The sequence below is a fragment of the Pinus tabuliformis genome, chromosome X (assembly GCF_031772625.1).
Source record: "Pinus tabuliformis cultivar Carrire ecotype Pingquan chromosome X, CPIR1, whole genome shotgun sequence".
NCBI classification, from domain to species: domain Eukaryota; kingdom Viridiplantae; phylum Streptophyta; class Pinopsida; order Pinales; family Pinaceae; genus Pinus; species Pinus tabuliformis.
This window is the reverse complement of record NC_142308.1, coordinates 1,316,946,129-1,316,970,034: the sequence shown is the minus strand read 5'-3', so window position 1 is coordinate 1,316,970,034 and position 23,906 is coordinate 1,316,946,129.

The window sequence follows — 23,906 nt, the reverse complement described above, 5'->3', positions numbered from 1 at the left end:
TGCATCCACTGAAAATAGAAACTAGATTTTGAGTGAACAACGATAATGAAATGAAAGATTTTGGCTTTAAATTGTACGATGTCCGATACAAGGAAAATCTATTTTGGTAGATTGCAGGGTGATGCTCTATAATAAACATAGATACTCTGTTTTGGTAGTTATTTCAGGGAAACTCTTCCAAGGAGCTTTTCTATTTCAATTTTACCCTTAATGTGTCTTCCATGTCATGTGTAAAATGTTGATTTTCCAAGGTTTTTTCCCACAAAATAATCAACATAGGGCTATGAAAACTTATTTTTTTCATTAGGATAACCTATCTATAACTCTTGTTGATTATATTTAAGAAAATTACCCTCTTAAGTATTTGATTTTGAAAACTAATTTGGATGTTTGATAATAGCTAGGGTCATGACCATAATGAACTGCAGATACAATCACACATATCACCTTTGTGATTTGACGATAGAGATCTCTAGTTAGGCAGTGCACATAATTTTATTTTTAAGTTTATCAGATTTAGTTTGTAGGTAAATATGGGCTTAAGATGTGGAGTGATACATTACACATAGATACTGAATCCTAGTCCTGACAGACTGATATAAAATCATATCAAGAAAATAATAAGTTTATCTCATGAATCAACATCATGAGTCATTTATATTATATAAATAAGAAATATATGAGGGAATCATCGATTCCCATTACCTCTTTTATGGGAAAAGGAAATCACTCTCCCTCTAGAAGCAATGGGTGTTTGAGTTGAGCTGGAAGCTACAGTGAAATTGAAATCTCTTCTGCTCGCTACATGTCTCTATGGAGGTACTACTACTGACACACTCTCAATATCCTTCTCCAAAGGTGTTTGCACCGGAAGTGGAACATCCTCCTCCTTTTGCTACCCCTCAGTTGCCATCTCCTTGAGGCTCAAACAGATTGAAATCCTTCTCCAACCAATTAGGTGAATCCTCCATGATAGACCTCTCATCCTCCAGGCTAACCTCTGGTGTTAATTTCATCCAACAAAATATCTTTTATGTCAGTTGTTTTATCAATCTACCTCAACCATGGCCTATGGTTGTAGTACACATAGATCATGCCATTAAGGCATTGTGTATCTGATTGTATGATAGTCATATTATAATTAGAGAGTGGCGGGTCATAAATTAAACATTTAATCTGAAGATTTCTAACATTTCTAATGGGAAATGGAGAAATATAATAAAGTACAAAATGAGGTTTCACATATTTGTAGCAATTGATTTGAATGTCCTCTCTCACAAGATATTTCAACATCTAATTTTCTACTTCAGAATGTATGATGACCATCAATAAGGGGTTTTTTAACATAACATTCCTCACTTATACTATGACTATATGATCTCCCTTATCATAATTTATCAGCCTCCTCGAAGTTCAGGCCTTTCATCTTAGGAAAAGAAGAAAGGACACAAAGGAATGCAACCCCAACAATAGTGCCGAATATAATAAATGTTTTGGATGCCCCAACACATTAATAAAATATAGGAATACCTCTTAAACAATAAAATTAAATATCAAACAAAAATTTGCAGCAATGCATCAAAATATACTTCTATATTTTGAAGGATAAATTTTGGAACTGATTGTCCATGGAACTCGTCCGATGCCAGGTGAGAAGAAATCTATATATAAAACCAAACCATGAACAACAATCCAACCATAGCTAATTAGACCCACATCATTGTTCCAAGAGTGAAAATGATGGGTATAGTATTTCTTGGGTGTTGGCCTTTCTATTAATGAGGTCTGAGGGCATTAGTTCTGCCACAAGCCCCAATATGGCACCCAACCTTATCCTTTTTTTGACATGACATATGGATTGGGAAAACCCAAGAAAAAATGGGACCCTGGTAGGGAATTCCTCATACTCCATTGAAGTCAACAATGAACCGATGCCATGTTAGCTATATAGAGCTGCTAAAATAATGAATTTTAAACCCTATATGATATTTAAAGCTGTAGCACTAGAAAAAATACCCCTACCAAGAAGGCTTGAAATTCAAAATAGTTTAGGGACAACAATGCCTTTTTTATTAGTGTGATTCATGCCCTTTTTAAGGAAGGAAAATTACAGAAGGAGTTTATTTATCTATAACAAAAATGTAATCATGGGGTCTCTTGCCTAATGTTATTACATATAATACAATCATTGATGGTTACTGCAGGAAGGGTATAATTGTAAAATTGTATAAAGAAAAATAGCTATTTAATGAAATGTTGGCGAGGGGATTATTTGCTACCTATGTTACTTACAATACTTTCATTGATGCCTCCTGCAAGGAAGGATACACGACTATTGCATTCAAGATTCTTGAGAAAATAAAGGAAAATGGTGCTTTCCCAATGTTGTCACTTATAATGCACTAATATTTGGACTATGCAATGATGGCAAGATAGAAGACACTTTTAATCTACATGGGGAAAATGCAAGAAAAAGGCATGGTACCTAGCATTATTACTTACAATGCACTTAGTAATATACTCTGCAAAACTGGGTAGACAATGAAATTGGAAGAACTCTTAGATGAAATCATAAGAAAAGATTTGTTTCCCAACTCTGTCACATACAACACACTAATTGATGCATACTGCAAAAAAGGTGAAATAAAAGTGGCTTTTCGGTTACTGGAAATTATGATTAAGAAAGGTATTCATGCCAATGTCTCCACATATAATGCCCTCATGAATGTCTCTTACACAATAAGAAAGATGAAAGAGACTGAGAAACTCCTTGATAAAATGATAGATTAAAATGTCAAAGCTGATGTTATTACATATAATATATTGATTAGTGCCTTATGCCAACAAGGAAGATCCCCAAAGGCTAACAAGCTCTTGAATGGCTTCAAAACTGCATGACCTAAAATACTTTGATGAATGGCTTCTATAAGGAAGGTGATATTAACTCCACTTTTATTCTACACAAGGAAATGGAGAAAATAGGTCGATGCGCTAGCATTGCAACAGATAATGTACTCATTAAGGGGTTATGAAGAAAGGGAAAAATGTAGGATGCTAATGAACTTTTGAATAAGATGTTGGAGAAGTGTATGACCCTTAATCATGTCACCTACAATGTAGTTCAGGAATAAATGATTGAGAAAGGTTTTGTTCTTCACATTGAAGGGAATTTTACGTGATATTGTCTTTAACATGATAGAAGACAATTGAGGTTCTTGTTGTTACTGTAATCTGGGGCATGTGTACAGTTTCTGTATGACTATGCACTTATGAGGTAAATATTTTAATGGGGTTTGAAGGAACTTAAATGAATCCAGTGAAAACAAGAACTACATTTTGAGTGAGCAACAATGATGAAAGGGAAGAGTTTCGCTTTAAATGGTACGATGTCACTTACAGGGAAACTTTGTTTTTGTAGATAGCTGGGCGATGTTGTAAAATAACATATATATTTTGTTTTGGTAGTTATTGCAGGGAAGCTCTTCCAGGGAGATTTTATATTTCAATTTTCCCATTAATATTTCTTACATATCATTTGTAAAATGTTGATTTACTAAGGTCTTTTCCCACAAAATAATGAACATATGTCTATGATGACTTGTTTTTTCATTAGGATAACTTATTATCTATAATTTTTGTTTATTATATTTAAGAAAATCACCCTCTTAAATATTTTATTTTGAAAACTAATTTGGATGTTTGATACTAGCTAGGATCATGACCATAATGAACTGAATATACAATCACACATATCACCAAATTGTGATTTGACAATAGAGATATCTAGTTAGCCAGTACACATGATTTTCCTTTTAAGGTTATTATATTTATTTTTCAGGTAAATATGGGCCTAATGTGTTGAGTGACAGATTACACATAAAGACTGAATCTCGGTCCTGATAGGATGATATGAAATAATATCAAGAAAATAATAAATTAATCTCATGAATCATCATCATGAGCCATTTAGATTATATAAATAATAGATATACCAGGGAATCATCTATTCCCCTTACCTCTTTTATGGTCAAAGGAAATCACTTTTCCTCTAGAAGTAATCGGTGTTGGAGTTGAGTTGGAAGCTGGAGTGAAATTGAAATGTGTTCTTATCACTACCTATCTCCTTCAATGTACAACCCATGACACACTCTCAATCTCCTCCTCTAGAGGTATTTGCACTGGAAGTGTAACATACTCCTCCATTTGCTACATGTCATATTCAATCTCCTTGAGGCTCAAACAAATTGGCATCCTTCTCCAACCACTTAGGTGCCTATTCCATGAAACAAATCTTAGCCTCCAGGCTAATCCATGGTGTCAATTTCATCCAATATTATATATTACGTGTCAGGTGTTTTATCAATCTACTTCAACCACAGCCTACAGTTGTAGTACACATAGATCATGCCATTAAGGCATTGGGTATCTAAATTGTATGAGGGTCATATTATAATTAGACAGTGATAGGTCATAAATTAAAAGTTTATTTTGAACATTTCTAACATTTCTAATGGGCAATGGAGAAAGATAATAAAGTAAAAATAAGGATCCATAGATTTGCAACAACTGATTTGAATGCCCTCTCTGATGAGAGATTTCAACATCTGATTTGCTGCTTCATAATATATGATGATCATAGAGAATGTGTTTGTTAAAAGAACCTTCCTCACCTATACTACCACTATATGATCTCCCTTGTCATAATTTATCAACCTCCTTGAAGCTTAGTCCTTTCATCTTAGAAAAAAAAGCAAGGACAAAAAAGAATGAAACCCAAACAATATCGGTGAGTACTACAAATTTTTTGAATGTGCCCAACACATAAATAAAACATAGGAATATCTCTAAAACAATCAAATTAAATATCCAACAAAATCTTGGAAAAATGCCAACGCACATACTTCTATATTTTGAAAGATAAATTTTTGAATTAATTGTCCATGGAACTAGTCCCATGCTAGGTGAGAAGAGAGTTATATATAAAAGAAATCCACGAACAACAAGCCAACCATAGGTATTTGGACCCACATCATTGTATCAAGAGAGAAAATGATGGGAATAGTATTTCTCAGGCGTTGGCCTTTTTATTAATGACATCTGGGGGTATTAGTTCTTCCAGTGCCCCCAATATGGCTCTGAACCTTATCATTTTATTGACATGACATATGGGTCGGGCAAACCCAAGCGAAAACAGGACGTTGGTAGGGAAGACCCCACAATTCGTTGAACTCAACAGGGAACCGAGGCTCTATTGGCTATTTAGAGCTACTAAAATAATGAATTTTAATCCCTTTATGATATTTAAAGTCGTAGCACTTACAACAATACCCCTCCTTAGAAGTCTTGAAATTCAAAATAGTTTAGGGAGAAGTGCCTTTTGAAATGTGAAAATAGTTTATCTTAGGATGTTGTCGATACATATGCAGCAAACTGTTGTAGTAATTCCTCCACACATACCTCTATATTTTGAAGGATAAATTTTGTAATTGATTTTCCGTGGAACTTGTCCCATGGAAGGTGAGAATAAATCTATATATAAAACCAAACCATGAACAAGAATCCAACCATAGCTAATTGGACCCACATCATTGTACCAAGAGAGAAAATGATGGAAATAGTATTTATCAAGTGTTGGCCTTTTTGTTAATGAGGTTTGAGGGCATTAGTTCTGCCAAAGCCGCCAATACGGCACAATGATTGGAATAATATTTCTCAGGTGTTCGAATTTTTATTAAGGAGGTCAGAGGGCATTATTTCTACCAGAGCCCCCAATATGGCACCCAGCCTTATCCTTTTTCCGACGTGGCATATGGGTTGGGAAAATCCAAGTGAAAATGGGACCCTGGTATGGAAGGCCTCGTACTTCGTTGAACTCAACAGTGAACTGAGACCCTATTGGCGATATAGAGCTACTAGAATAATGAATTTTAAATACTATACAATCTTTAAATCCATAGCACATGCAACAGTACCCCTACTAAGAAGGCTTGAAATTTGAAAAAGTTTAGGGAGAAGTGCCTTTCGAAATTCGAAAATAGTTTAGCTTATGATGTTGTCCATACATTGAGGCAAGAGAAGTTAATGCAATTTCCTCAAGTACTTTCTAACACATGAGTCTTTATTCCAATTCTTCATCATCTGATGACTCATAAACATTATCTTCATCTATATTTGGTTTCATAGGTTGTTCTTCCATGTTAGTTTCATCATCACCATGTTCAGACTCTTCAAAAACAAGGCTATGGCAGTCTAACTTATCATCACATTCAACAATGTCATCTTCATCATCATCAAAAGAAAAATCATCTTCCTCACCATGGAGTGTTGGCTTCCTAGATGCTTTTTGTCTCCAACCATATCTATGGTTTTGAAAAATATCAATAGTTTCGACAACAACTTGTTCTTGAAGCCATTTGATATGAATTTTATCTCGTTTCCATTTATCTACTGGTTGCTCTTCTTCAGCAGTTGCCATTAAATCCTTTAGGTATTCATTTTCATCTACCTCAGAGTTATCATCCTCATCATGCCTCACTATAATATCCCCATCTTTATCTTCAGCTTCATCATAAACAAATGCCTTTACATATACACATTTACTATCAACTGGATTGCTTGAGGAAGGATCAAAATTTTACCTGTTGTAATCTACATCAAACAATCTGTTAAGTAAAACAATATAAATCAAGTTACATTATCCCTGAAAAACAAATGTGCCTAGAAAATATTCAACATGATTTTCAAAATTTCGTGATAGGAATAAAGGCATAAAGGTCAAATTTGCTCCTTTTCATTAAAAGATAAAAGCATACATAAGCATGCTTGTGATAGTTACATCTCTTATTAGGAACAATTCTGAAATATATTTATGATCACTTGAGTTTTATATTCTTCAAAATTCCATGACATGTATAAAGGGAGAAGTCAAATATTCTCCCATTTACTATGAGAGAAAATAATATAGAAGCATGTTTCTGAAAAAGTTAATTTTATAGAGGATTTTTAACTTTCATAGTTTACTCCAAAAGTGTTTATATCATCTTTGGGGGTACTTCATTAGATGTGGGTTGCTTGGATTGTGGCTGATCCTTGTTGTTGCACGATGGCCTTGCATACTGGAATGTTTGAGTTCTATATCTTGTATAGATTCATGTATGACATTCTTCCTTGGAGTGTCGGAGACCTATGGAACTTGGTCACTTCATCTAAGAAACACATTAAGGGATATTTTTTTTCCTTGGAGGACACCTTGCATTGGAGGATTGTTAGGCATTCTAAAGGAGAGCATTGAGCCTTAAATAACTTGGGGTTGCATGGTTTCTTGCATGGAGGCTTACAGTTGACTTGAAAATGCTTTGGTTGAGGTAATGGACATGTAGGCGTGTTGGTATCCAAGGAGGCGTGTGGGACATGCACTAGATGACCCTTGGAGGAGCAACATTGATGCCTTGGAGCCTTGATTTTAGACTGTCATCGCACTGGAACTTAACATATCACTTGGAGTAGAATGTTTCACATATGTGGACGTACTTGTGCCTTGTAGTTTGCTTGTAGTGTAGTAGGTCAATTTTTCATTTTAGATCCCCTTTAACTCTCATCTAAGTCATAAGGTTCGTCAAAATTCAACCTTGCAGTTGAAAGTTTCACGAACCTTACAAAATTTATTAATAAAAAAACAACAAAATATCGTGACCAAGGTTCAATGGGTTCAATTCAAGTTCACTATGTTCAATCCAACCTGTGAAATGTGTCGTTGAGCCTTCAAAGATATATAACTATTAAGTGTTCCTTTTGCAACCATATAGAAGATTCATCGTATATAACAATTGATATTTCAATATAGGACTAAACTTTGTATAAAGTCACACGAGTTGAAATATCCAAAGGGATGGCATAAAACCAACATGAGCTAGTAGCATGTTGTGCTCTGTTAGAAGGCCCCCTTCACAACAAGAGACAATGAACTATGTTCACAAGTTATGGTTACTCCTAGGTTGATATAAATTACATGAAGAAAAGTTTTGGGTTACAATCCTCGACAACTTGATTCTGATTGCAAGGGGTGGCTTTACCTGGGTTATACTAGGGTATGAATTTGGAATCGATAACACCTCAAGATGAAATTTAAATATATTTGAAGTTATGCAAAATAATTTAGCCAATGCGTTACATGTTATTTATAAACTTATATTAGCCATAGACTTGTAAATTTCATTGATTTCATTTATAATATATATTAATATTAATTATGAGCTAATAATTTTTTTAAATTCCTTATGGAAAAAAATTAAGTCAAATCAAAGTTAATCACTGTCACATCTGAACCATGTGACATAGCCTCTCATATAAATATAGAAAAAAGAGAAACATTATATGCTTTTTTACAGCTGTATTAGTGACATAATAGGAGGAAAACTAATATCTCTCTCTCTCTCAAAATGTTTTTTGTACTTTTTATCCCTATGTCTTAATGCACAAGGGTTTCTAGGAGAATTTTGGAAGCCTAGGGAGGGGGTTTGATCCATAAGGAGGCATTGAAGTTAGGATTTTGTGATAAACCCTAAGTTTTACTTGTTGGTAGGAAAATAAGAGACACAGACTTATATGAGGCCATGAAATACTTGTTTGTGGTGATTCTAACATGTTTGAGTACCTTGGTAGAACTGGGGTTTTGGAAAGCTTGGAGGGTTGCACCAGCTTGTGCTAAGCTGAAAGTATGTACTTAAAATTCATATATATATATATATATATATATATATATATATATACATTAATTTTTGTGATTTTAGGATTGGTCTATACATTAAAATATTGCTATAAATAACATAAACTTGTTGAAAGAAATTTAGTATCTTATCTATTCAATTTGTAGTGCATTAGCATTGATGTCAAGTGAAACATTGTCGACTTTTTGCTCTTTTAATTAGATTTGAGTTCAACCCTAAGGCTGAAAATTCATAGGGATTAGATTCATGGAATTTGTAAAGATATGAAATTTCAGAACTTTCCAAAGATAGCTTATTTCATGAAATTTCTACAATAACACTCCTTTCACTTGGATGTTAACTTACCAATAATAAAAGCCTAAGACTGAAATCTAGAGGAAAAGATGCAAAATATAGTTAGATCGAGATAGAAGAAAATAATAGATACCTGCAAGATACCTATTCAACATCATCTCGATGTTAATCAAGCTTCAAATTTGCATTTGATAATGTTGGAATGAAAATCTCATTCTCTTTCTTGATATCATCAATCTTTTCCTCTTTATTATCCCTAAAACTCAATTTAGAAATGCAAAAAATATCCTAGAGACAGTGGCAACTATATCAATGGCTGAGTATTACAAACATTCACTAGCATAACATATAAATATATTCTTAACAAAAAATATATATAAATACATTCATTCAAACCTGAGTGTCCTCAATTGGTGCTTGAAATACACCATTGGTCTTGGCATTATCTTGCCTTGTACCCTACATAGGTAATAAATAAGATCCAATTTCCAAGTACGCTAATTCTAGTGAAAATATTTCATTTTCCACTGATCAAGCAGAAAATCAGTTGTTCTTCTAGCATAAGAAAACACTTCCTTTTGCAAATTTCCTAATTAAATGCTAGAGAGACTAGAATACCTAGCACAAAAATCCAATATTTAAGTGAAAATTGACCTACAGATTATGCTTGCTTATTTTCCCAAAATTTAACACCACATGTATCTTCTTAGAGATTGTATAACATATCCAATCATGGATACAACAAACAAGGGAGAGATTTGGTGTGACATGTATAGATATGAGATTATAGTCAATATTGGGTACCTCCCAAGAAGAAAAGGAAAGAAGCCCTATGAACTTGGCTTAAATTATCTAGATCAAGCACTTACCTCCTCACATAGGCTTGTTTCACCATGGTTGTTTGGGATTCGAGGAATGCGACTTTCATTAGCAAGGGGATCCCTAAAATTGGCGTTTTTTGAATTTCCTTCTTCATTATGAAAGGAAAGTTAATTACCAAATGCAATCATTAGACCATCCCATCAAGGTATAACCAAAGAAAAAAAATTCAAGGAGTTTAATGTTCCACTTATTGTTTGTTGTGTTTATTCTACAAACTTCACCTCCATTTGAGACATCTTCTTAAAAGGTTCATCTTCTTCCTCATCACCATCCGAAAGGCTTTTATGATGACTTTCCTCTGAAAGGTCCTTAGAAGATATATCATCCTCAAAACTTTGAAACACTCCACTAGATCCCTCCTCGCCCTACTTCAAGTCATCAATAAAAAATGTTGTCAAAAACAAACTCTTTAATCTAATTACCTATTGAATCCTCTTTCCTATGAACAAACATATAAAAGCTAAAGTTGTGGAAGATAAAAATTGAACATATATGTCCCACTTTTTTTCAAGTTGGATCTTTCGAAGAAGGATCTTCTCCAATATAGATGAAATTGATTTCCCAATAATTGGATATGGTTTCAAAGAAGCATTTGGTGTTTCTAACACAGAAAATAAAAGTTATGCATAGGAATTTAAATACATTATCAATTACTGCAACTTGAAAGAGTATCTAGGAAAAAAGAGGTAACAAAATGACAACAATCAAGAAAACCTCATAAAAGCTATTAGGATTTAGCATGTATCTCCTCAAGGTTAGATTTATTTTTCTACAAAGAAAATGGGTACCCACATTGAAATAATATGTGAATCAAAGCCTATCAAACACATACAACAAACTATTCATGTAATGATCTACCTTTTTGTCACTTTTCTTTTCCACTGTATTCAAAGATTCAGAAGATATTTTGGATTTTCCTTGTGAACCCTCCTCCTCCTCCTCCTTCTTCTTCCTCTTCTCCTCCTCCTTCTCAAGGGAGCATGAAGCTACTATGAGAAAGTCATCTGATGATTATTCTATGAACTCATGTTCGTTAAGTGGGTTCTTCTTTAGCTTCTTACCTTGTTTGTCGTCTTCATGAATGTTTTTCCTAGATTTTTTTTTCTTTTAGTGATTCCATTTCTGGGTAGTTAATAGAAACTTGATTATATTTTGTTGTTTCCATTGTATTCGCATTTATAGAAGCATGTGTTGGAAATAATACTGAGAGGGGGGGGGTGAATCAGTATTATCAGATCATTAAAAACTTTTTCAATGCTCAAAACATATACGCTACTTCAGTTAAGTGAACCCGCGTGTACACGCTACTGTGTCTAAAGCAACTAGCGTATATCCAGAAATCTTATGATTCAGTTAGCTTATCTTCAGTAAATGCATCAGAACATTATTCACCATATTAACAGTAAACAGGTGCAGTATAACAGAACAGATCATCACACAAAAGCCACACACATGAACACAAAGATATAAGGTGGAAACCCAATGTGGGTGAAAACCACCTGCTGCAAGTCATCTCAATCTTCTTCTTAATAAGAAAATCCTTTTACAATATTTGTAATGATGCAGTCTTGTACCAGTACGGGAGCTACAACCCCCTTTGCTCTTGTACTAGCCGATCCATTTACTAGTACGCAGGCTGCTACCTGCTACAATGCTCCAAAGATCTCCCTTAGCTTTTGTACTAGCTTAGATACTAGTACGTAGGTGCTTGCCTACAATCTTCTCACCTCCAGGTACCACGTTTCATCAATTTTCAGACTGGATACACTGAAGCACAACACATAATCTGTAAGGCCACTTTTCATCCAATTTTCATACTGGACCCATAACTATCATTGAAGCTCAAAACAATCATTAATCCCTGAATCACTGAAACCCTGTTAACAACAGTCACCAGAACACAGAGCAGACACAGAACTCTGTAATAACCATCAGATCCATCTGCAACTTCAAATATCAAGCTTTACAATGTATACGCTACTTAGATGAATCAAAACCGCGTGTATACGCGCTTTTGCCAAAGACAACCCGCGTACAGATCTAGAAATAATTTCTCATAACTTGCAGCTGTACCAGACATCAATCATACTCATAATACTTATAGAACAATGCATGCGTCAGTATGTAGATCTGAAATAAGCATCATAAAGATAGTTCATTTCAAACCATTTGATCCCGATCTCTCCTTAGATCTTGTTCTCCATCAACCGGTGAGATCTCTCCTTAGCTCAGATCAAGCAATGCATCATCAACCCATAACCCTGCATACTGGATCTAATGCTTCATCAGATATTCAAGACAATTCAGATGCACTTTCCTAATGATTTCCTTCTCCTTATATAGCCTTAGGCCTTGCTCAATACCAAGAGCCAAAACCATAGTAACACAATACCATCAACTTCAAAACTAGGGATCGACACGCCCGTCGAGACACAATGGTCCGAAACCATAGGCACAACTTCCAAGGACTAACCGCCATGGACCAAAGGTACTTTTCCACATACACGCGCTTTTGCTGAAGCCAACCTGCGTGTACACGCGACTTGGGCTTAACGAACCTGCGTGTATGAACTTTCTCTTCTTCTTATAGTCTGATCATCAATTCCTTGCTGCTGACCTTCTGTACTATGATTTGTCATCAGTGAGGTTTGCCATCAAGGACAACACTTATCTCATAATGCCAACAGCATGGAATTTCAATTTTTCATAATCTTTGCTGCTTTTAGAAGAAAAGTATTTCATGTACGTGTTTATGGTTTCAAGAATTTCAGTTCCAATGTGGGAATAATCAACTTGATGATATTTTTTATCATCCTCCTTGTCTTCTTCACCTAGGAGATTCTAAAACTTGTTTATGGAAATGCATTGTTCCTCTGCATGTTGTATTTTCTCCAAAATAGCAGTAAACCCTTGACCATTACTCATGAACTTACTAGAATTCACGTCGTCCATTACATCATTGTCATCAACAATGTTATTTTGATAAGTAAGAGGAAATTTTCTTCTATCATTACCAAGGGCTTGACCTGCTCTCTTCAACCTTTTCAGCTTTCCTTGTGGTATTAGGGAAGCCTCTTTGAAAACAAAAAGGATATCTTCATCATCAATCTCCAAATGGGTCACTCACCTTTGGCTCATTTCCACTTCCATGATAAACCTTTCAGTTATAAAGGGATCTACATTTCAAAAACACCCTTCAATTTACCCAATCACTGTTCCCCTACTTCACACATATTTTTACCTTGGACGAATAACATAGATCAAACCTTTTGCAGCGGTAAATATACCAAAACAAAACTATGGATTGATCAAAGCCAAAGTTCGCACAGTCAAAATATATTCAAAATTTTAACAAGCTTTTCTTTAGCGTCACACAAATCTACCTCAACTCAAGAGTGAAAAATAAAAACCTCATATTGACATTGATGTAAAATAAATATTATTCAGAAACCTATGAAATAAGAATGGCCAAGTTCTCTTTTTTGACATGCATGTGATACCTCATAAATAGGGAAAATAAAAACAACCATAGATACTTAAGCACGTTATATGGAACTGCAAGGTTGCTAAATCTTTTTCAGAATTGGTTGTTTTTTAGTATAGGACTCGTTATTTTATCATTCTTTGTAGAAAAGGACACTCGTTTTAGGATAAAAGGCTAGCCCAATAAGTAGTAAAGAGTGTGTTAGATTAAGATGAAATTAAAATGATACATATCTTCTTATGAAAGAGATGGTGTGAAGCAGCCTTTTATAATGTATCTAATCCATTCATTTTATAGATCTTGTAATTTTTAGATCAGAGTTAGCTCAGATCTCAAGAATGATGTATATTGTTCAGGAAAAATTTACATCCTCGTGAAATCTGAGACAACGAATACTAGAAAACTGGCCAGTGTGCAATTGTAACTGTAAATATATATTGGCTAAGATAATATAAATCCACTAGAAAAAGGAAAATTAAGATATCATGTAGAAAAAGTTAAATCCAAATCGTTGGTTACCAGAAAATTTGGAGAAAGTGTGGAGATCGAAAAGGATAGTGAACATAAGAAAATAAAGAAGCAATTGATATTATTGTCATTATAGGCCCTAGAAGAAGGGCTATGCTAATAATACTAGTCAAAACCCATATGAAATATGTGCAACCAAGACATTATCAAAGACAAGTAAGATATACTTGTTAACAGTATTGTTTGCAATAACACGAATAAAATTTGAGTTAGATAATACTGACACTTCACTTTTTTTTTGTAGCACCATGTGAATAAATAAAATTAGAAAACACTAAAATAGAAACCTCACACTAACATATCTTAGCAACCTTATAACACAAACCCTAGATGAGAAATCCTGGAAAAAAACACAAACATAGAGGATATTAAGAAAGGATAAAGCCAAATATTTCAATACTCTACCAAGCATGTGTTTCCAGTAATAGATGATTTGAAAAAATGTATTCAATAGGAAAAATAACAAATCAAATAACTTTACGCCCATCATCTACACCAATACAGTACAAAAATATCAACGGCATAATGGAATGAAAGGTAAATACCTTTACAAGTTATCGTTGGACTCTATGTCTCCAGAGATGAGTTAGCGTCAAATGTGAGTGTTGAAGAATGGGAATGGTGGGATATGGTGATCCATAAATTGATTTTGAGGATTGAAAGCCTTGAATGTGTTGCTGGGCCCAATAGTAACATCCCAAATTGATCGATGTTATGGGCATCCAAAGATGACTTTAGGAAATTTTTGTGCCAAAATTTTGTCCAAAGACGTTGACTTGGTTTAAATGTACATAATTTACACCAACATGGGCCAATTTACTGGTATGTGTGGGCTCCGGCCAAAGTCTCATTAGATGTTGGAAATTAAATCATAGGTCACATTCCAATAACATAACTTTGTAAAGTGCGAGTTAAAGTAGGCATAAAATAACTATGAAAATTTGGAGCACTAAGAATGAGTGGGCTCCTAGAAATAGCCTATGTTATGTGATTTTATCTTTGGAGAATCCAAGGTTCTTTGCCTCATGAATAGTGAAGAAATCATTGTACTAACAAATGTCTATATTGACGACCTTTTGGAAATCGCACTAGATGATTAGGATGGTGATTGTGGTAATTTGTTTTAAATAAAATATATATTATGATTAAGATCGTGATGGTGGTAATTTGTTTTAAATAAAAAGTATATTAATTATATGAATAGAAGTGTTAATATAATACTTTTTTGTTTTTTTAAATATGTGATTTTTGCGCTAAGAGTTATTTTCCAACTCTATAGGATAAAGATGTTGTAAAGTAATGTAATGTTTTGTAAATATTTTGGCCTAGCCAAATTACATAAAAATAAAATAATAAACATAAAATTTATAATTATAACTATTAATAGAACATTTTTACTATGTTAAATTACATAAAAATATGCAAAACCATTTTAGAGTGAAAATAGATTCGATCCCTCCCTGTGCTAGGTAGATCCAAAGATAATATGGATCCAGGTTGGTTATATAAGGTATGATATTTTTTATTTGAATAATTTAGTATGATTATGATACACTTATCTTTCAATGTTAATGTTGTTCATTTTTTAAAATAGTGGTATTGTGTTTTCTAACTCAAAACATGAAGAGGTAGTGAGCTTTCTTTTTTTCTCCTTCTTTTAAATTTGTTTCCATTCAACCTAGTGACCCATGACTTTTGGAGAATACACTAGGCCTAGATCCCTTACTACTTCAATGTTGAATGGAAACCTTAGATACTTTTTGATGATATGACTATTATTGAGGTTAGAAACATGGATATGATGGATGTAAGAACATAGTAGATAAACATGAAAATATATGAAGACATGTAAATTTCATGAATATAGGAGAGATATAAACCCAACTAACCTGTGATATCAACTCCAAAGTTGCAGACGTCAACTAAGAATTCGTTGTTTCCCACCTCTTCAATATTTGTCACTAAATTGAACATTGCAAATGGATTCAAAGAACGGGGTCTTTGAATCCATCTGCAATGTTAAGCTTGATTTAGAGATGAAAAGGTATTCAAAATTTTAACATTGTAGTTGGATTCAAAGACTCCTATAATGAAATGTAACACTTGAGTATCAAAATTGCAATTTTATTTCTGAAGTGACACAATCAAAAATTGCTAACATAGATGATTAATTCATATACTTTTTGTACTTTTTATTTTGTCATATTTTTATTCTTGGACTATAATACTCATTTATGTTAATTATTACTAATTTTTTCTCTTTTTATCTAGTCATATATTTTAATCCTAGACTAAATTAGTCATTTAAGGTAGTCGCTTTTAGTTTACTTAGTTATTATCTAGTCGTATGTTTTATCCCTGTACCAAATTAGTCATTTAAGTTAGTCATTTTTTGTTTGGTCAATTAAAATTCCTCAAATTTAGTAGTACCTCACTTGAAATAATTGTGATGACTAACGTTTTTAGTCACCTAGTCATTAATCTCATCATTTTCTACTACTGTATTCCATAATTCTCCAAGAGTGATCCAAGAAAACTCTAAGTGTCCTATAGTATGAGAGGGGAGAATAGAGAGAGAGCTCCAAAAATGAACTAACAAAAAGTACCCAGTGATCCTCAAAAGCCTTTTCATTAATGAGGCCTCTAGTTTCTACAATTTAGATTATTTTTCTTCATTTTCCTCCCCACATGAAACCTATGACCTTTCACCTTCCTTTTCTCCTAATTTCCATTATTTTCATAAATAAAATGCCAATAAATTCCTCATGCATTTTAAAGCCTTTTCGATTACCTTTGCCAATTTCCTTACCCCTTAATTAATCACAAGTGATCCCCATCACTATGTTTCATCCCAACATTTAGATTAGAATACGTGTCCAATGAAATTGGTTATTATTTTTCCTTTATTAATTTTATTACATGGATTTTTTACCAAGGTTGTTATAGAACCCTCCCCCTTCGAAGAACAACGTCCATGGTGTTCAATGCCACCTACAACCAACAAGACTGCTGAAAGAAAAACATACTGCCCATGGAGACTTATAACTTAGCTTGTTGTTATATTTACAATGATTAACCTCCTAAAAATAAAACCAACATGAAAAACATAACAAGATGACAACCATAGCGACATGACAACCATACCACTTATTGGAGGTTTATAACACAACTCATTGTCATATTTACATCCATAAACATATATACGAATGTAGAAAAGCATGACACCAAAACATGTTCCAAAAAAATTCACTCAACCAGCGAATAGAGAAGGATACATATCCCGCATCTGATCTGCCATCTCCCATGTAGCTTCATCAAGTGAAAAGTTCTGCCATTGCACTTTAAACTACTTGATTGCTCCATTTTGGGGGATGAGCATCTTTCTTTACAAAATGAACTGATGTTCCAAATGGAATTCGCCTTCTAGATCCACCTACAATACAGACCAATCATTCACATGATCAACATCCTTAACATACTTCTTAAGCAATGACACATGGAAAACATTATGGAATTTAACTATCAGAGGCAGTGCAAGTTAGTAGGATATTGGCCCAATCATCTTAATAATATTAAATTGTCCACAAAAATGACGTGCCAACTTGGCACATGATACAATCCTCAAGGATCTCTTCTTGGGATTGGTGTGCAAGTAGACATATTCCCCAACCTGAAACTCCTTGACATATTGTTTTGATATACGTAATTTTTTTTTTCCTATGTTTCCTTCATATTTTTCTTAATCACCTATATTTCTTGTTCCATTTCTCCAACATTCTAGCCCTATAAACACCCTGTTAACTGGATCACTCAAACTGATATGAGTATTAAAATACAGTTCCTCAAACAGTCTCATCCTTAGTGACTCCTCATGGTTATTATTATAATAAAACTCAACCAACATAAGGTACTCCTCCCATATCCTTTGCTAATCCATCACATATATCCTCAAAATTTCCTCCAATATCTTGCTGACCCTCTCTGTCTGTCCATCTGTCTGCAAATGATAAGTTGTGCAAAAGGCTAACCCTATTCAAAAACCTGCAAACAACTCCCTCCAAAACTTGGAAGTTGACTTAGCATCCCTCTCTGACACAATATTCCTTGATAGACCATGCAGCCTTGCTACATCTATGGTGAAGACCTGTGCTACATCATTAGCTCAATAAGTAGACTTCACTAGAATGAAGTGTGATACCTTTTTAAACCTATCCACAACAACCAAGATAGAATCATGTTATTTGGATGTCCTTAGAAAACCTATAATAAAATCCATGGAAATGATCTCCTATTTCCACTCTAGAATTGGAATCGGTTGTGGTATTCCAACAAGATGCTTACATTTTGCTTTCACCTCATAATAATCAAAAAATCCAGCTAAAAAATCTACCACTTCTTTCATCGAGTTTTCCCAGTAGTAGAAAATTTTCACTGTTGTAAATGTCTTTTGATATCCCAGGTTACCTGAATATCGCCTAGCATGAAATTCCCCCAACATAATATTCTTGAGTTCACTATTGTCCAACACATATATCCTATCCCTAAATCTAAGCAAACCATTTGTTTTGAGATGACAGTCCTTATGATGATTACTTGTACCCTAATGTAACATGTGCATAGGCTCCATTTGGCTATCATCTTATTGACCTGCCTATAGGATATGACCCTGTAAATGTGTCCCATAGGAGCTCATAGCTGCTATATTATTTACCTGTATCCTCCCCCTAAGAGCATCTACAACCATGTTCTCTTTCCCCTTGATGTACTTAATATCAATGTCAAACTCATTGATTAACCATCTAGCTTGTATGGAATTAAGATTTGATTGGTCAAATAGATACCTCAATCCACTGTGATTACTCATGATTACAAACCTCTTTCCAAGAACATATTCCTCCACATATTTAATGCATGAATGATTGCTTCCAACTCAATATCATGTGTTGGATAATTCCACTCGTGCTCATTTAGTTTCCTTCATTCATAGCATACCACTTGTCCTTCCAACATAAGAACTCCACCAACTCTCTTCTTAAAAGCATCTTTGTAAACCACCAACTCTTTGTCCATATCTGCAACCTTTAAAATTGGAGCATTTGTCAACAACTACTTCAATATCTCAGAACTTGTTGCACACTCTTTTGTCCATTCAAACTTCTTACCTTTCCTCTACAGTGATGTGATATGGTATGCAATCCGAGATAATTTTTGGATTAACCTCCTATAGTAACCTACTAGTCCCATGAATGATCTCACCTCATCCACATTTCTAGTAGCTTCCCATTCCCTAACATTCATTATCTTCTCTCGATCCATTGTTATGCCTTCCTCGGAGACCCCATACACCATGTAATGTACCTCTATCTGAAAGAAACTTCATTTTCTAAGATTGGCATATAACTGATGTTCCCTTAGAAATTTCAATATTGTTGTTAAGTATTTGACATTTTCTTCATCATTCTTGGAATATACCGATATGTCATCGATGAATACAGTAACAAACTTGTCTAGATAAGGATGCAATACACTATTCATTAAGCACATAAAATTAGTTGTAACAGTCTTGTATATGTCCTCTTCTTTAATGTGTACTTGATGGTTTCCTGATCTCAAATCAATCTTCCAGAACATTCTTGATCCCTTCAACTGATCAAACAAGTCATCGATCCTAGGAAATGAATGCCTATTCTTGAAGGTCAACTTCTTCAACTTCCTGTAATCGATGCACAACCTCAGAGTACCATTCTTCTTCCTCAAAAAGAATATTGGTTCACCCTAAGGTGACACACATGGCCTAATGTATCCCTTCTCAAGCATTTCCTTCAACTGCAACTTCAACTCTACTAACTCTGGTGTGATTATATTGTACGGTTCCTTCGACACTGGTGCTACCCCTAGTACTAACCTAAAGGAAAAATCCACTTCTTTGTCACGGAGAAACTTTGAAATCTCTACCCTAAACACATCCTAAAATTGTTGTAAAATTGGGTACCTTCTCAAGACATCTGCATCCTCAACTTCCTTGCCTTTGTCACTACAAATATCCACTGCAAATAAAACACGTCCTTTCCTTTGACTATGTCTGGCCTGCACAGTTGTCACCATTCTAACTAATGTTTCCTTATTTTTACCCTACAAGACTCTTTGTTCCCCATTATCATCTAAGCACTCAATATCCTTGTCATAACAATCCACCTGGGTCTTATGAAGATATAATCAGTCCATACTCGACAACATATCATATGATCCCAATGGAAATATAGTAAAATGTGTTGAGGTAAGCATACCATTCAACAAAAATGCACAAGCTCTTACCGAGTGATGAACTCTCTTCTTTATACTTCTAGCCAACTACACTAACTGAGATTCTGCATGCACTTCTTTATTCAAGCCACACTTATCCACTAGGTTAGGATTAACATAACTATAACTAGATCCAAGTTCAATCAAAATAAAAACAACTTGGTCACAAATCTTACCATCCATATCAATAATAGATGGCTAGTGATCTTCCTAACTGTTATCCAGCACCTCATAAATCCAAGGAACACTCTATCCAACATCACCCGCTCTTTGCACTTCCTAGGCATTGTAAATATGTGGTCTACCACCCTGATGTTGTGGAAAATCTCTCTGATGATGATCCTTGCCATATTTCCAACACCATAAAGGATTCCAACCTGTACCCTTGTTCTGCTCCTGAGACTGATATTCCTGTCCTATTTCAGATGCACTGAACTTATTATGTAATGTTTCATTCTCTTCGTTGCCTGTGTCATGATGCCTTGTTCACTTCTTATCCTGATTTCCTTTATTATTTTCATTACCTCTTCAATCCTGCCTAGTCTCATATTTGCAATTTGATTACTCATAACAATTATTTCTCTTCCAGATGGCCTCCTCCAATGATCTAGGCTCATAAAACTCAATCCTATATTTGAATGTTAACGGTAACCCACTGATGAATCTTTGAATCTTTGCTTTCTGCTCCTTAAGATAAGGCACATCCCTCAATAACTCAAAAAATATGCTAGTGTACTCGTCAATAGTCATGGATCCAATCTTCATCACATAAAATTCCTTTTTCCAGTCATCATAAAACCTTTCTATACATACTTCTTATTGAATAGTCTCTCGAACTCACTCCAAGTCAACTCATCTTCCTGAATTCCCCTGACATTCTTTACATCTTCCCACAAGATATATTCTTTACCTTTAAGACTGAATGTAGCTATTATGCCCTTCATGTTCTTTGACTAATCATGCAATCTAAAGAACTTATGTACTTTTGTGTCCATATGATGTTGCGCATGTGTTGGATACATGGTGTTGTGTACATATGGTGCTATGTACATATGGTGTTGTGTACATGTCGTGTATGTGGAACTATGTGCATGCGGTTTCATGTACATGTCATGCATGTGGTGTTGTGTACATGTTGTATAGGTGGTGTGGTGTACATGTGGTGCTATGTGCATGTGGTGTATGTGTTGTCATGTAAATGTGATGTTGTGCACACATTGTGTTGGTGGTGTTGTGTACAAGTGGTAATGTGTACATGTTGTACATATGGTATTTGTGTACATGTGGTATTGTGTGCATGTTGTACATGCTATGTTACAGGCATGCAATACTATCTATGTGTATTGTGTAGTTGTGGTTCGTGATATGTGTATTCATTGTATTACACTATGTGTAGTACATGTATCATGTTGTGTTGTATGCGAGATGCAAGTACATTTATTGTGTGGTGTTGTACATGGAGTATAGATGTATGTGTTTTGTTGTACATTGAGGGTAGGTGTATATATTGTGTGGTGTTTTACATCGTGTGTGGATGTACATGTTGTGATGTACACTCTGTGTATTTGTACATGATTGAAGAGAAGAAAATACATTGGGTGCTTCCCGAGTCTGGCAATCGATCGAGTGTGTGTACAGAAAGAACAAAGGTAGAAGTAAGGCCTCATCAAAAGATAAGTATCAATGTTTTACTCCAGTATTAGTATGCATGTGATCTATGATTCTGAATTATGATGGTTACATGTGATTTATTATTATGGTTTATGATGATTGCATGAGATTCTTTATTTTGATATATGATGGTTGTGTTTTGAGCTAACCAGATGTGATATGTTTATATATAATGATTTGATCAAAGATGTTGGTTTGACTTGTTTCGAAAGGAAATAAGTAGGATTGCAAGTGTATCTTATTGAAAACATACCAATGAGGTATGATGTGAATTTATTCCAATTTATTTTAAATCTAATGGAAGTTATGTGCTTGGTAAAGGAAGCATGGAATTGCCTAGTTGGGTGGCCAAAACTAACTGCAAGGATTAGCAACAACAGAAAAAGGAATTTGAACAAACAACAGTATGTTGGTAAAGGACTGCAGGAGCAAGGCCATTGTGGGACACTTGCGCCCAATTGTGTCCATTGATTTCCATGAGCATGCTATTAATGGTATGATGGTTTTGAGGAAGCCTTACCAAGGGATGGATTTCCTGAGATAGGGGATGTCGAGGAAATTGGAAGGTGAGTGACTACATGGAAGGGGGTGAATTAATTGCCTGGGGGACAATGTAGTAGAGAAGGGAAGGATAGGGATGGATTTTTTTTGGACATTAGAATTACCATATGGAATCAGATGCACATTGGGAGTGTGCCCAGAAACAATGAGCACATAACTATTCACTCAGAGGATAAGTAGTATAGGATTGTAGCACTGCAGATTAGATGTGGACTTTGATTTTGGTATTGGATACTATACATCCTATGAAGGATGTGAATACTGGTATTACTTTGAGTGTGAAGGTGTGAGACTCTTGATTCCCTTGTTGGTGATACAAGAACGGATCCTTCTATTTGTTGATCGAGTAAATGTGCATATCCGTTTATGTGTATATTAGTTTAAATATTGTATTGAGATAGATTTATAAAGCTCCATGAAATGTATGGTTATTTGCTGGTTGAATAAAATATGTATAAGTATATCTTGATTGTAAATATCACAATGAGTTGTGTTATAAAGATCCAATAAACAATATGGCTATCATGTTTCAGTAGGATTTCATTGCAAATACTAGAAGAAGTTGGGTTATAAAGCTCCATAAGCATTATATTTTGGTTTTTCAGTAGTTTTGCTAGTTGTATGTGTCATTGAACCCCGAGGACGTTGTTCCCCCAATGGGGGTGGTTTTCTAACAGCAGTGTTCAAAAATCCATGTCAAAGTTAATAAAGGAAAAAATCAAACCAAGGTCATGGGACACGCATTCCAAGCCGAATGGTGAGAAAAAATTCTAGTGGGTGTTTATTTCAGTTATTGTGGCTAAAGAAAATTGACAAAGTGTTTAGAAAGGCAAAGAGGCATTATTGACATTTTATTTATGAAAAATGGAAAATAACAGAATAGGAAGGTGAAAGGTCACATATTGCATGTGAGAAGGAAAATGAACAAATTAGAGTCCTCATTGACAAAAATGCTTTTGAGGATCAGTTCATTTATTTTGTCCATTCAGTTTTCGAGCTCTCACTCTCTATTATCTCTCTCTCACATTCTTGGACGCTTATAGTTTCTTAGAACACTTTAACATTGGATCAAGAAAAGAAAAGAAGGAAAGAGGAAGTAAAGATGAAGCAAGGAAGAGGAGGATCAAGTGGCTACAATGGGATTCTTTGCAGGTATTTTGTTGCGTGTATGGTTTCCTTTTTATTTTTGGCATGCATGGTTATTCATTTGTGTTATTGTTTCTCTTGTCATTTTCATGGGTTTTCCAAGTGTGGCAGTGCTTTTAGCCTAGCCTTGTCATTTATGGATACCTATGTTTTGATGGCGTTCTCATTTTTTGGTTGAGCTAGATTATTGGATGGATTCAAAGATTAGTGAGGTAGATCTTTGAAAGAAAGTAACACATGACCTAGTTATCCATCAACCAGATTATGGATTGCCATAAAGTCACTAGCCTAGTAACCCTTGAACCGGAATG